We start from the raw sequence: 13,439 nt of genomic DNA on the forward strand, positions 1-13,439 counted from the left end.
TTTAAATAGTTATAGCCCTGCATACAAGGTGAGCGACTCCGACCATTTACAGCGTTGGCGGTAGAGCTATAAGATGCTGATATTGCGTGGCAGATATTGTGTTAACTATCCATCATTCAACATGTGAAAAATAATAAATTTTTTCATGTATACATTCGCGTGTTATATCGTGGTGAATATTGTATCGTTTCAGAGTGATCCTGGCTAATTTCTGGTAACTGTGCTATGGAGCGATATGTGAATTTTGCTAAAAGCGTTTGCATTGCCCGCCTGGACACACTACTATTTCCAAATCAAAGGTATATAATAGGTATTATGTTTCATCATGAATGCATAACATTTATTTTAAATTTGTTGGACCTTATGGTGTTCTTGTTCTGTTCTTGACTTATTGTTATGTTTCTTCTTGACTTGTTTAAAGAAGACGTGTACGGCCCATGGGGACATTAACGTGTGTTGTCGGGCCTTACAAATAAATTTGATTTTGATTTGATTTATGTTGTAAGGGGCTCTTTCTTGTTAGAAATTCGCCGCCACCATTCTCGGGTTTTTACGAGCCTACGCACTGTTCATAAATCAGCGCTTGGTCTTACGGGACCGATATCAGCGCTGGCCCAGGCGTGTTTTTCAAAATATTTTTATTCCACCTTCGGGACCGGTGCGCCCTGGTTTGACCAACAACATAAAACTGCGTTTTTTATGCGGTCGGCCGGGAAGGGGGTCTTTTATCTCTACCGAGCGCCAGTACACTAGGCTAGCTCGATGGCTCGCGTGCATCTCCGGGGGAGATGACAGGGTAGGTCAAACATCGGCGGGGGGGGTTTCACGCCCATTAGGTGGGCCACCGGGAGCTCTGCGTTCGCGTGCAGACCGTCCTTGGTGGCGCCCTCTGTGATGTTTTTTGACCGAAACGTGTACCTAACCCCCTCTCCTTTGGAAAAGGGCGCCAGCGTGTAAGGGCACGGGACTCATCCTGCTCACGCCGGACCGGATCAGTTTAACCCATTGCCCGCCGGGTCACAGATACGTTCTGATTAACCCGAAGGGCCCTGAGCTTTTCCGGGGGGGAAATGCCAGGGCGGGCCGGACGCCACGGGGGTTGATATCATGAATGTTGTGTCATAAAAATGCCACTATGAGTTGAAAATGGGGGACCCCGATGTAGACAAGACAAACGTCTTCCTCTAAAGAGGATCTACATCCTCTTAACAGTTGTGTGCATTGGTCCATACTATGTTGTACCTTTTTTGCAAAACTGTTAAGTGGGTTTTGCCCTTCTCCATTAATTTCACCCCTCCCTCCCTGCTCGACCGGGGGGTGGGAGGGGGCCGTCGGGGTGATGCTTATTATCAGTCAGCTCCTCTATGCACCCCTGTGTAGTTCCCGGTCCTCCAGGCACAGGTCGGGCCTTGCCCTCGTTACCTGTTGGCCTGGGTTAACCCTTTTTAAGCCTAAAACGCCATGAACTGCATTGTATAGCCTGTGTATACGCGCAGTTGTGTTTCCCGGTTTTTTAATGGGTTAAGGGAGCAACCCTTTTCTGTTGGGATGGTTGTCTCCCCGGTGTGCCGGTAGCGGAGTCGACTCTCTGGTAGAGCCAGGTTTGACCCCGGCTCCCCGAGAGTATGCCCCTGCATGTTTTATGACATCTGCCAATTGTGTCAAACTCTTTCTCTGAACCCCGACCCGCGGGATTAATAAATTGGCAGGGTCAGGGTTCGTGGCGGAGTCAGTTCACTAGCGGAGTCGGTTGACCCCGATTCCGCGAGGTTCGTAGCCCCACGAGATTATGACATTGTGCACGGCATACCGAACACCCTCCCCTCCCCCCGCTTGGCGAGTGGGCCGCCGGGGTACTGTTTTTACAGCAGCTCCTTTTAGGCATGCCTGTGTAGTTCGCAGTCCTCCGGGCGCAGGTCGAGTTCTGCTCTTGTTACCTGTCGGCCTGGATTAAGGGATCAACCTCCTTGGAGTGTCTGTCTCCCCGGTGCGCCAGCTGACCACACGAGATTGTGGGGGGAAACCTCCTCGGAGCCTCCTCCTCAGGGAGTTTCAGAGCCTCCTCAGGAGGTTCTTCGGAGCCTAACGACCCCGACCCCACAAGGTGTGGGAGCTGTGATGCAGGCTTTTGTTTTCACGTACGTTGCTTGGTAGCGTGCGGGGCGCGTGGTCGGGTAGTCGCAGGCCCTTTTGTCCCGCGGTCTGCTCACCCTGTGCGTTTGTTGGGTGCTGTCCCCTCTTTCGCACAGTCGGTGTCCTGTCCCCCCCCCCCACACCCCTCCCCGGTATTCTGATGGTTGTAGGGGACCTCAGGGGGTACATTTGTCGGGCTCTCCGCTCTGCTCCGCTCTTGTGTTCCAATAGAGCAGAGCGTAAAGCTATACGAAATATAACGAAGGTTATCCTATAACCCTAGTTATATAAGTATAGCGAGCGCTCTGCTCTCACTCACTGAGGACCCCTGTTGGTCTTCCGTTTTAACAGTGAAAGGATAGGGAAGAGCAGGAGTACAGTCACACCCCTCGCTTATATTCATGGGCGGATGTGGGCGTGGCCGGACAGGTGTAGGTGCATTGTGGCTGAAAGTTTTCAAAGTCACAGAATGTGACGGGGAATGTTCCAATAGAGCAGAGCACTCGCTATACTCATATAACTAGGATTATAGGATAACCTTCGTTATGAGGCATAACCACACTGAAAAAGAAACAACAAAACAATAAAAGGAAATCAACATATCCTAGTACAACGAGCCTACTTACTATAATACTGTATATATATTTTTTTATGTTTTATTTTTGTATTACTTGCATGTGCGTGTGCGGTGGGTGAGGGTGAAGGGGGGGGGCTGGCTGTAGACTACTGCTGCCTGAAGCACTATCACAGTGTAATTGGTTCGTACCCTCATGCATAAATACATGGGAAGTGATCCCCATGTTAGGCAAACAAAACAATCCCCACAGAAGCAGCACTCCCAGTGCAGATGGAATCCAGGGAGGAGTGAAGTGTCAACATTTGCCTGTGCTTCTCCTTGCAAGTGGAGGAGATTTAATTGGCTGCACAAACAGAGGGTCATCTTGGCCTTCACTCAACTAAACAGCTGACTGAAAAAAGAATTGTTTTGGTCCACGCAAAGAATCAAGAGTCTGGCGGTAATAAATCATATATTGCACAATAAAAGCACACTGTTGAGGTACAGATAGAGAAATATAGAATAATACTGCATATTCATAACATACACCCCACAAAAGAAAATATGACAGCACAAAGGTCACATGGTTACAACAACAAAAAGGGTCAGCGATCACTATCCAATCAGAATCCACCAATCAACAGTCAGCGCATTAGAGCCTAGTAGGGCTGGGCGATTATTGATTTAGGACGATTTTGATTTTTTGTAATCTATTTTCAAAAAAAGAAAAAATTATTCTTTTTCAATAGTCACCTTTTATTTCACAAAAAGTGATGTTTGGTGAAAGTTAGATTTGCACTTTATTAATCCCAATAGGGAAATTCATTGTTGTTTGATCAAGAGTAACCTATATATATATGTAAGGTTACTCTTGATATATATATATTATTATATATTTTTTTTAAGTGAAGATTGGTGAAAGTTAGGTTTGCACTTCAATCCCAATAGGGAAATTCATCTTGGTTTGATCATTCTTTTGTCTCAAATAAAAACAAATGTTATTTGAATGATTTCCTTGGCGTTTCTAGTTTTCAAGAAAAATTAAATCGATTAAAATCGGAAATCTGATTTTAATTTTTTTTAATCAGAGATTTTTTTTTGCCATATCGCCCAGCCCTAGAGCCTAGGTGGCTTATACAGGCCCTCTCACTCTATGATTGGCCATGTCAGGTTGCCAGGTTGATTGGTGGTGGTGCAAAGATAGTAAAGAAGCAATGGAATTTATTTTCCTTTGAGTCAGAATTAAGGTGCCCCATTTATTTCAGACTTAAAACAAAGTCTGACAAAACATTCAAAGATTATGTTGGTTACCACTGTTGTTACTGTCCATCTAAATTAAGAAAAGAAGACAGAAGCAAAGGGGTCAACAAATTAAATAAAAATACAAGAAGAAATAATCTTTAACATAATGTGAAAATGTTGTAACCTATATCTTAACTATTCTAAAATACCCCCAGACTCAAAACTGTTTGAATTTTTGTTTTATATTTACAAGATAAATATAAAACAAAAAATATATAATCCTTAACACATTGACCGCCAGCAGCAGGGGGCGCTGATCCCCCTTCATCGCCAGGTCTTTATTCAATGGATATAGTTTTAGACTGCGACATTTACTTAAAATATATCTTATATTATATCTATGGGTCTAATAACGCCGTCGAGTCTCAGTGAGTTGCTTCCAGTCAACATGCCCAAGACAGATTGTTTTTTCATCCGTAGATTTCCGTTTTATACCGTTTTGAATAGAGTATGGCTTGGGTGCTTTTCAGTAATTCCAGGAAAAAGACGAGAAAAAGGCATTTTACTGTAATCCAGTCATCACGTTGTAATTTTTCGGCTGATTATGTAATCATCCTGAAATCAATGCTAGATTATCATTATTATGTCTCCTCGTGCATACATGAAATTACCATCGTAGCGGGGCGCTCGCCCCCCCCCCCACCGCAGCCAACGGTAAACAGCCATACACGGTCCACACAGATAGCTGTGATCGCGGTAGAAATAAATGTCAGATCAACGATAAAATGTATATATAATGTTCTTACCATGTATCTGATGTAATGCAAAAGAAATAATCCAAATATCTGATCGCAATTCCAAATAATGCTTGTGGAGGTCCGTACCACACTACCGACCGTTTCACAATGACGGGCGGCCCGGCTCAGATCGGTTCCTAAAACACACCAGCTCATTTCCAATTAGATGCAATAGCTCCGCCTGGCAGTAGAGCGAATAAACGAAATAACAATCCCAAAAATGAGTAAACTTGTTTCTGGCGCTGAACGCATGGCGGGCAATAACGAGTTAACTCGTTTCCGGCGCAGATTTAGTTAATAAAGCACAAATTCATATTTCAGAAACCATGTTGAAGATAATTGGATTTGCCCTGCATTGTTTGCTCTACTCGTGACATATGCATTAGTAAATGTATTTAGTTTAGTTTTTTAGGAGCTCCTGAACCCATGGACATGGACATGGAACCCATGGACATGGACTCAAATTAAATCACTTCTTATTGAGTACATGCGATATTGACATTTTCAAATGTATAATACAATTTATGGAATTTTAAATCTGTAATTTTTATCTGTATGTTGTTTTTTTCTCCATATAATGTAATATACATTTCAATGTTTTCCATCAAAAAGGCAATCAAAGCACAGCTACAGGTCTACTAGACAAGACCAGGGACATAAAATAACATGAAATATAAAATACACATACACGCACACACACACAGACACAGACACAACAAGCATCCGATTCCTGCTGGTATGTCTGAGAGAACGTTATTGTCTGAAATGACCACAGTTGGAGACATACTGAGCCTGTCTCGTCCTCTAACACTGTATGTCATCATTCCTCATCTCCTCTGGCTGTTTCTCTGTCTGCTCTGAACTCCCCCAGCCCTCAGATAGTGGGACACAACTCCATTCAAACTGCCATCGGGCAAGGCATGGAGAGAGTATTCATCATGTCTATTACGCACCACCTTCCATTAATGTCATCTTGTGGTTCATAAGAGAGGCAAAGTGTAAAAGAAACAAACGTGATGATCTGTATCTGTATTCAGATAGAAGACAGGAAGTGGTTGATACCAGACTTTTTTTCTTTTTGCAACAATTATTGTACTATACAAGATGGGAACAGATGTAATCAAATGAAGTCACGTTAAATTCGGCAAATGTATTTTCTAATCTAATATTAATTGGAAATACTAATAAACTAAGTTTTATGAATGGTCTAAAGTTGAATCCCCCTTTTACCCCTGGGGGACATTGAACAATCCATTTGTATTAGTATTTAACAGTATTACATAACAATAATAGTATACATGAACTTTTTTGCCTGTTTTATTATTATTATTATTATTATTATTATTATTTTTAATCATGTCTTTTCATGCAGTCTTTAATAGTGTAGAACAGCAGGCATTTGCACACACACACCACATTATCTCCCCTGCTAAATCATGTGTTATTTTTACTCAGCCTGTAGACCTAATAGGCTACCCATACAATGTTGTTGTTCGCTGACAAGAACGTTTAATCTAATCTAATCTAATATATGTGGGATGTTCTGATAACAAAATCAGCTTTATAGAGCAGAAAAGGTTTAAGCATCATACTTATGAGCGTCAGGGGAGAAAATTCTCACATTTCGTCTACAAATTCAAATTGTTCCATGTTTAAGATTTAGTTTCTAAAGACTATCATCTAACAAATTATTCATACATAAGAATGATAAATAGCCTAAATAGGACATTTGTCTACTGTTTTCCATACATTAGGAAGGACGAGTGGATACCACCCGGTTCCAATAATGTAGTTTTCCGTGTCTGATTGTTAAATTGACATGACCATCATGTCCACCTTCAAAAGATACTTATAGTAATTCGGTTTTTTTCTTGTGGTAGTGGAAATATTTTTTATAATATTTGGAACGGTGTGTGTCTGGTGAACAAAAGCATTGCGATGCATTTTTTTATTCAGTATTTTCGTTTACCAGTAACTGCATTTTAATTTGTCATACCGGACAACTCATGACAACGTTTGAACAGATAAATTATATCTATAAATCAAATTCCTAGAATTGGTGTAAGTAAAGGCTGCTCTTGGTGCAGTAACATAGGAGAGGAGAGGTGGGGAGCGTGCTGAAATAAGTCTCCAAAGGAGCGCACATGCACTCAATAAATATCATTAATTTCAGATGTCCGAGCTCCGCCATGAACACCTGGATCCTGGACATTCTAAGTGACAGGCCCCAGGCGGTCAGGGTGGGGGGTCATACCTCCAGCAAAATCAGTATCGGATCCCCCCAGGGCTGCCTTCTGAGACCCCTGCTGTAATCACTGTACACACATGACTGTGTGGCCAGGTTCAGCTAGCTCCAACTCCATAGTGAAGTTTGCGGATGACACAGTGGTGGTGGGGCTGATCTCTAACAATGACGAAAAGGCCTATCGGGAGGAGGTTGATGAACTGGCGCGCTGGTACCGGGATAACAGCCTACTCCTGAACATTGGTAAAACCAAAGAGCTGATCGTGGATTTTAGGAGAATACAGCAGGGGACACACACGCCACTGTGGATAAACGGGGCTATCGTGGACAGGGTGAGCAGTTTCAAGTACCTGGGAGTCCACATCACAGAGGACCTGACATGGTCTACACACATAGATTCTGTGGTGAAAAAGGCGAAACAGCGTCTCTATCACCTGAGACAGCTAAGGAAGTTCAGAGTATCGGGGAGGACAGGAAGGCACTCCAGAGAGTGGTGTGCTCAGCAGAGCGTACTATGGGTATTGCACTACCACCCCTGCAGGACTTATATAACAGCAGGTGCAAATCCAGAGCCTGCAGAATTATGAAAGACCCCCACCACCCCAACAACAGCCTGTTCAAGCTGCTGTGGTCAGGCAAGCGTCTACGGTCACACGCTGCAAGAACACTTTTCACCTGACAGTGAGGAGTTTCACTGGGGGAACGTAACGCGTGTGGAGGTCCATGCTATTTCCCCCAGATCCCCTCCCTGCTGAACAGGCGCCCCGAAAAACCAGTAGGAGTCGCAGTTTACAACGACCCCCACCGGCTTCCCACCCGCTAACACTGCCAATTGTGTTAGTAGGGACGACTGACCAAGCCAGAGGTACCGCTGACAGCTGGATTAGATCCCAGAGTATCTGCTGTGGTAGGCGAGTGCTTAGCCCACTGTGCTACCCAGCCGCTCCTATACCAGTATTTTTTTACATAATGGGTTCTAAGTCTATCTTGCCCTGATACAAAAATCAACATGCCCTTCTTTTTTCATAATTTGTTACTGTTACTGAAAAAAATATCTGCAGATTCACCACTACCATAAGCTTGTATCTGAAAATGATATTTTAAAACCATGAAAGTCACCACATCTGACCAAAATGCGATACAAACATTTGAGGTGCATTTATTTTCCTGAAAAGAAAAAACAAGTGACACATACAGTAAGATGTTTGCATGGCATTTTAGTAAATGTGGTGACCACCTTGATTTCATGTGGTGTTTAACACATTTTCAGATACACTGCCAATGGCAGTGGTGAGTTGGCAGAAAAGTAGTTTATGAAAAAAGAAGGGTGCCTTGATTTTTGTATCAAGACAAGAATGACTTGGAAACCACATGTAAAAAATTACCTATAATAATATCACTCTGAAGAACACAAAACATCTCCTTGTACTTACTAGAGGCTGTGGAGACGTCATTATCTGTATCTGTTCAACCAACAAAATGATCTGTATCTGTATCTCTCTTCAGATCTATCTATCTATTCGGATAGAAGCCTGGAAGTGGGCATGGTTTATACCTGATTTTCTTTTTTGTCCAACAATTATTGTACAATACAAGATGGGAACAGATCTTGAATCAAATGAAGATTAGATTAAAGGAAGTCATGTTACATCCAGCAAATGTATTTTCTAATCTAATATTTAATCTAATAATCTTTGCCAATGCAATTGTTGTGCCTTCAAAGCATCGCATTTATGTCATATTGGCATATAATTAATTATGGAATATATATTTCTACCTCTTCATACTCTACTTGTCATCTGTACTTGTGCTCTCTCTCTCTTCATTTTAATGTTAAACTAAACTATGAACTGTCTGAAGTTGACCCCCATTAACTGGGGGACATTGAACAATCAGAAACTGAAAATAATATTTACAACAGTATTACATTACAGTCATAGTATACATTCACCTTTTTGCCTGTTTTATATATAAAAAAAATACTTTTTTACAGAGCCTGCAGATGATTACGAACCAAAGAACCATGTATAGTGCTATGTATCACCATTTGTGTTAATAGTGTAGAACAGCAGGCATTTGGACACACCCCATCTTCCCTCCCCTGCTAAATCAGGTGTGTTCTTTTTACGCAGCCTGTAGACTCTTCGTCTTGTCATGTCCACACGTCAATTACAAGGCTTGGCTAGATGTGGTTCAACCACAGCTGAACACATTGCTGTCCCTTCTCATTGAACGCCAAGTCCGATGCTGTGCAGGGCTGTTCTAGCAGGGGGCATATCAGGAGGTGCTGCATGGTCTGTGTTTCAGTGCCACAATCACACACAATGTTCCCATCATGTAAGTATCCCCATTTGGCGAGAGTGGCTTTTGAACGTCCAACACCATATCTTATTCTGTTTAGGCATTTCCACACTGCATAGTTGGTGTCTGCTCCAGGGGGCAGTGCCTCGCTCGCCTTTAGCTCCATTGTTGTTGCTGGTGGGAGGTTGTCAAGTCTTTCTTCCCACTGAGTGACTCTTTCACTGCTTGTGCTCTGTATTCCGAGGGGCGGGACGCTCTTCAGGAAACTTTCTGGATTTAAGGCGGCTTTTGGCTGGCACATGGCCAAAGAGAAGATGTCTTTGGTCAATAGACTGCTGTTGGCGCTCTTTCTTGCTTGCTGCATTTTGTCGTATCTCTGGGGCTATGCCTGCCAGGATGTATAGACAGTCTGTAGGTGTTGATTTCAGGCAGCCTGTGATAAAGGGGAAGCTAGCATTGAGGACAGGATCCAACTTCTTGGCATGGGCAGCTCGCTCCTGCTAAATCAGGTGTGTTCTTTTTACCAATACGATTTTTTTGTTCTTTGACAAAAAAGTTGAATCTAATCTAATCTAATCTAATATTGGTGTGATGTTCTGAAAACAAAAACAGCTTTATAGAGCAGTATAAGTTTAAGCATGATACTTATGAGTGTCGGAAACTAATCTTTAAAAAATGCTCACGTCTCGTCTACAAATTCAAATCGGCCCATGTTCAAGATTTAGTTTCTAAAGTCTATCATCTAACTAATGTACTTTTTTGACGGCAGTCCTACAGGTAGTTTTTGACGGCGGACAGATGGTGCACCTAGGCTGAGCGCGCTGCATCAATGGAGCTCATAACATAACAAATATTTTATTCACAAATAAGTATATTAATATCTGTATAATAGAAATATCTGTGTTCATCTCATTATCTGCATTCCCCAATTCATTCAGATTCGGGCTCATCCTAAGTACTTATAATAAAGATAATTAAGCTCCACTACTCTGACACTCCAGTCCTATTTTCAGGTTGTGGCTTTTTAAATCAAGCAATGGAATGGTGAAACATACCTGACACCGACATAATAATGTGAGCTATGATACTTGCCCACTCTTAAGGCCCTCCCATAGTCGAGCAGACTGTACACAGAGCAGACTCCGCGGAGGTCCGCGCGGCTATTTGAGCTTTGATCTCAGCGGACAGCAGACCCACAGGTGCGAAGCTCCTATTTCCTGACGCGCGGACATCCGCGCCGCTGACTTGGTGTCACACAAAACGCTGCTCGGCGTTTTGGTTGACATCGAACTGCATTAAATGTGACACTGCGCGAGCGATTGGTGGCGCGAGGAGAGAGATGAGCCTGTGAAGCTCTTCTCTCTCTCTCTCTCTCTCTCTCTCTCTCTCTCTCTCTCTCTCTCTCTCGCTGATAATGTTCCCTCTGATCTGCCAGTACAGTAGAACAGACAGAATTGTGGGAAATGTAGTAAAACTGGTGCGAGAAATGTAGGAAATAGACCGCGGACGTCCGCTGAGATCTGCTCGACTATCAAAGCTCAAAGAGCCGCGCGGACCTCCGCGGAGTCTGCTCTGTGTACAGTCTGCTCGACTATGGGAGGGCCTTTAGTCCTCATAGGTTTACAGTAGGAGAAGAAACGGAGAGCACAGGCTATTTATAGGCACACATCAATAAAAAAACAACGCTGGTTTATTTTGCACATAATCTCACGCACATCGAACACTGTTTTGAACGCATTCACCTCGTTTCACAGTTATTACAATTTAGTTTGAATATGGCCACCAGTGATGTCATCAGATATATCCAATTGATTGATTGATTGATTGAAAAGTTTATTAACAGATTGCAGAATGGGTACAGTACAGTACAGCTCAATACATACAATTGTTAAGAGGATGCAGACCTGAGAAAGACTTTCGTCTTGTTTCCATCAGGGTCCCCCATTTTCAATTCATCATATGACACACACGACATACAGATAGACAGTACTGCTATCTATACATTTATGACATACCAGATTTTCAAATACAGTACTGTTGGTGATACTAAAAAAATCCAGAAAAAGAGTGTATATACATTTGACATAGAAACTGTGCATTGGGGAGGTTGGGTAGGTGGGGTGGGGCTGTACATTGGAGGTGTGGGGGGGGGGGTTGGGTAGGGGGGGGGACACTGTACATTGGAATACTGACATACATTTGACATATAAACTGTACATTGGAGGAGGTTGGGTAGGTGTGGTGGGGTTGGGTGGGGCTGTACATTGGAATACTGACAAAGCCATGCTTGGTCTTTATTGTACAACTGGGTTAGGACATTTGTAGGGGCCAGTTTTGAATTGCAGTCTCCCGTAGGTGTTCTTTGAGAGTGTTTTTGAAGGTGGGTAGTGATTCACATTCCTTTACAGCTTTGGGTAGGGCGTTCCACATTGTTGTGGCATAATTGTGAAACGTGTTTAGTCCCTTGTTTGAGCCGAATCTGGGTTTTACATGATTTGTGGAGCTCCCTCTGGTGTTGTGATCGTGGTATTCACTGACCTTTGGGAAGTATTTTGACATGTACATGGGTACCTTGGTCGTGTAGTGTATCTTGTAGACCAGGCCCATTGCAAGTTGCTGTACTCTGTCGTCTACTCTAAGCCATCCTAGGTTGGCAAAGTGTGCAGGGGTGAGGTGGGTTCTAGGAGTCAGGTCAAGCAGTAGTCTGACTAGTTTGTTTTGAGATGTTTGTAATTTGGTTTTTAGTGCCTTTGAGGTGCTTTGGTACCATGAGGTGCAAGCATACAAACCTTGTGTTGTGTTAATTACAGCTCAATGAAATTATAAAACAAGGAGTTGCTTGTAGATTATTTTAATTTACATCATTTCATACTGCTGTAATTAACACAACACAAGGATTCAAAGTCCCCGATGACATCACTGGTGACCATATTCATAATATGGAGTTTTTGGATGTCTGTGAGACTATGTGCAAAATAAATCAGCATTGTTTTTGGTGAAGTGCCCCTTTAACACTGTACATGTACACAGCATGTACAGTCATCAGTAGCTATTCGTTTTATAATACATTTTCCACTGAATTATCCAATAAAAATCTCTGGATATGACCAAACTTTTAGACAGTTTTAGTGCAGTGATTATGGTCCCTTGGTCATTTCCTAGTAACATTTTCTTTTGAAAAACCTATTACAGACAAAAATAAGTGACATTCTGTGAACTATGAGCACCTGACAAAGATAATCTGAAGGACTATTACATGAAGAGAGGCAATGCTGTTCTATTGAGCTCAAAATATTATCAACTGGCAAAAATGACTGAGCTCAATTCCCTGAATCTGTCCAGGGTAATACCATTACAGTAATACCATTGGTTTCCTGACATGTTCTTTTCCCAGTCCATTTCAAAATCACACAAATGGCAAGTTCAAATGTTCCCTCCAGCAAGGTACAGGGGGCGAGGGCTGAGATAAGGATTCTTTGTTATTTATACTGATTTAAATCCTGTAGTTACGCTATTATTATGACATGGCAGCAGGTCATTCTACTCTCACTGTGCAATACTGGGGCGACAGTGGCTCAGGAGGTATAGAGCAGTCATCACTCGTCTGGTAGTCAGAAGGTTCCCGGTTCGATGCCCGCTCCTCCCAGGCAGCATCGATGTGTCCTTGAGCAAGACACTTACCCCTAATTTCTCCCAATGTGCAGGTTGGCACCTTGCATGGCTGCCGCCATCGGTGTGTGAATGTGTGAGTGAATGGGTAAAATGTGAGGAACAGAAATTGTAAAGCGCTATAAATGCACCATTTACCATTTATTCTATGGCAGGACAGGTATAGACATATTAAATATAGTTCCAATAGTATCCTGTAGTATCTTTTAAACCCTTTTTTTTGTGTATGTTGAGAAATCACCCTAATAATAATTTTTAACCCATTGTTGAGTGTTGTTCATTCCCTCTGAATTCTAGAACTCTATAGGTTCCAACGACTGGTAGCCATCATTATATCATCAACAGAATGTTCAGGCATCTGAAAATGTAGTGGCATTGGTTTGATCGTATACCTCAAAGGCTTGGACATTTGTTTTTGGTGGAATGGTTGCTGGGAGGATTGGGGGGCAGTTGGCCTGCTCCCTTTGCCCTATCTACCTGACCAGGGACATATAGC

This window comes from Notolepis coatsorum, assembly GCF_963971535.1.
Source record: "Notolepis coatsorum genome assembly, chromosome: 20".
Classification (NCBI taxonomy): domain Eukaryota; kingdom Metazoa; phylum Chordata; class Actinopteri; order Aulopiformes; family Paralepididae; genus Notolepis; species Notolepis coatsorum.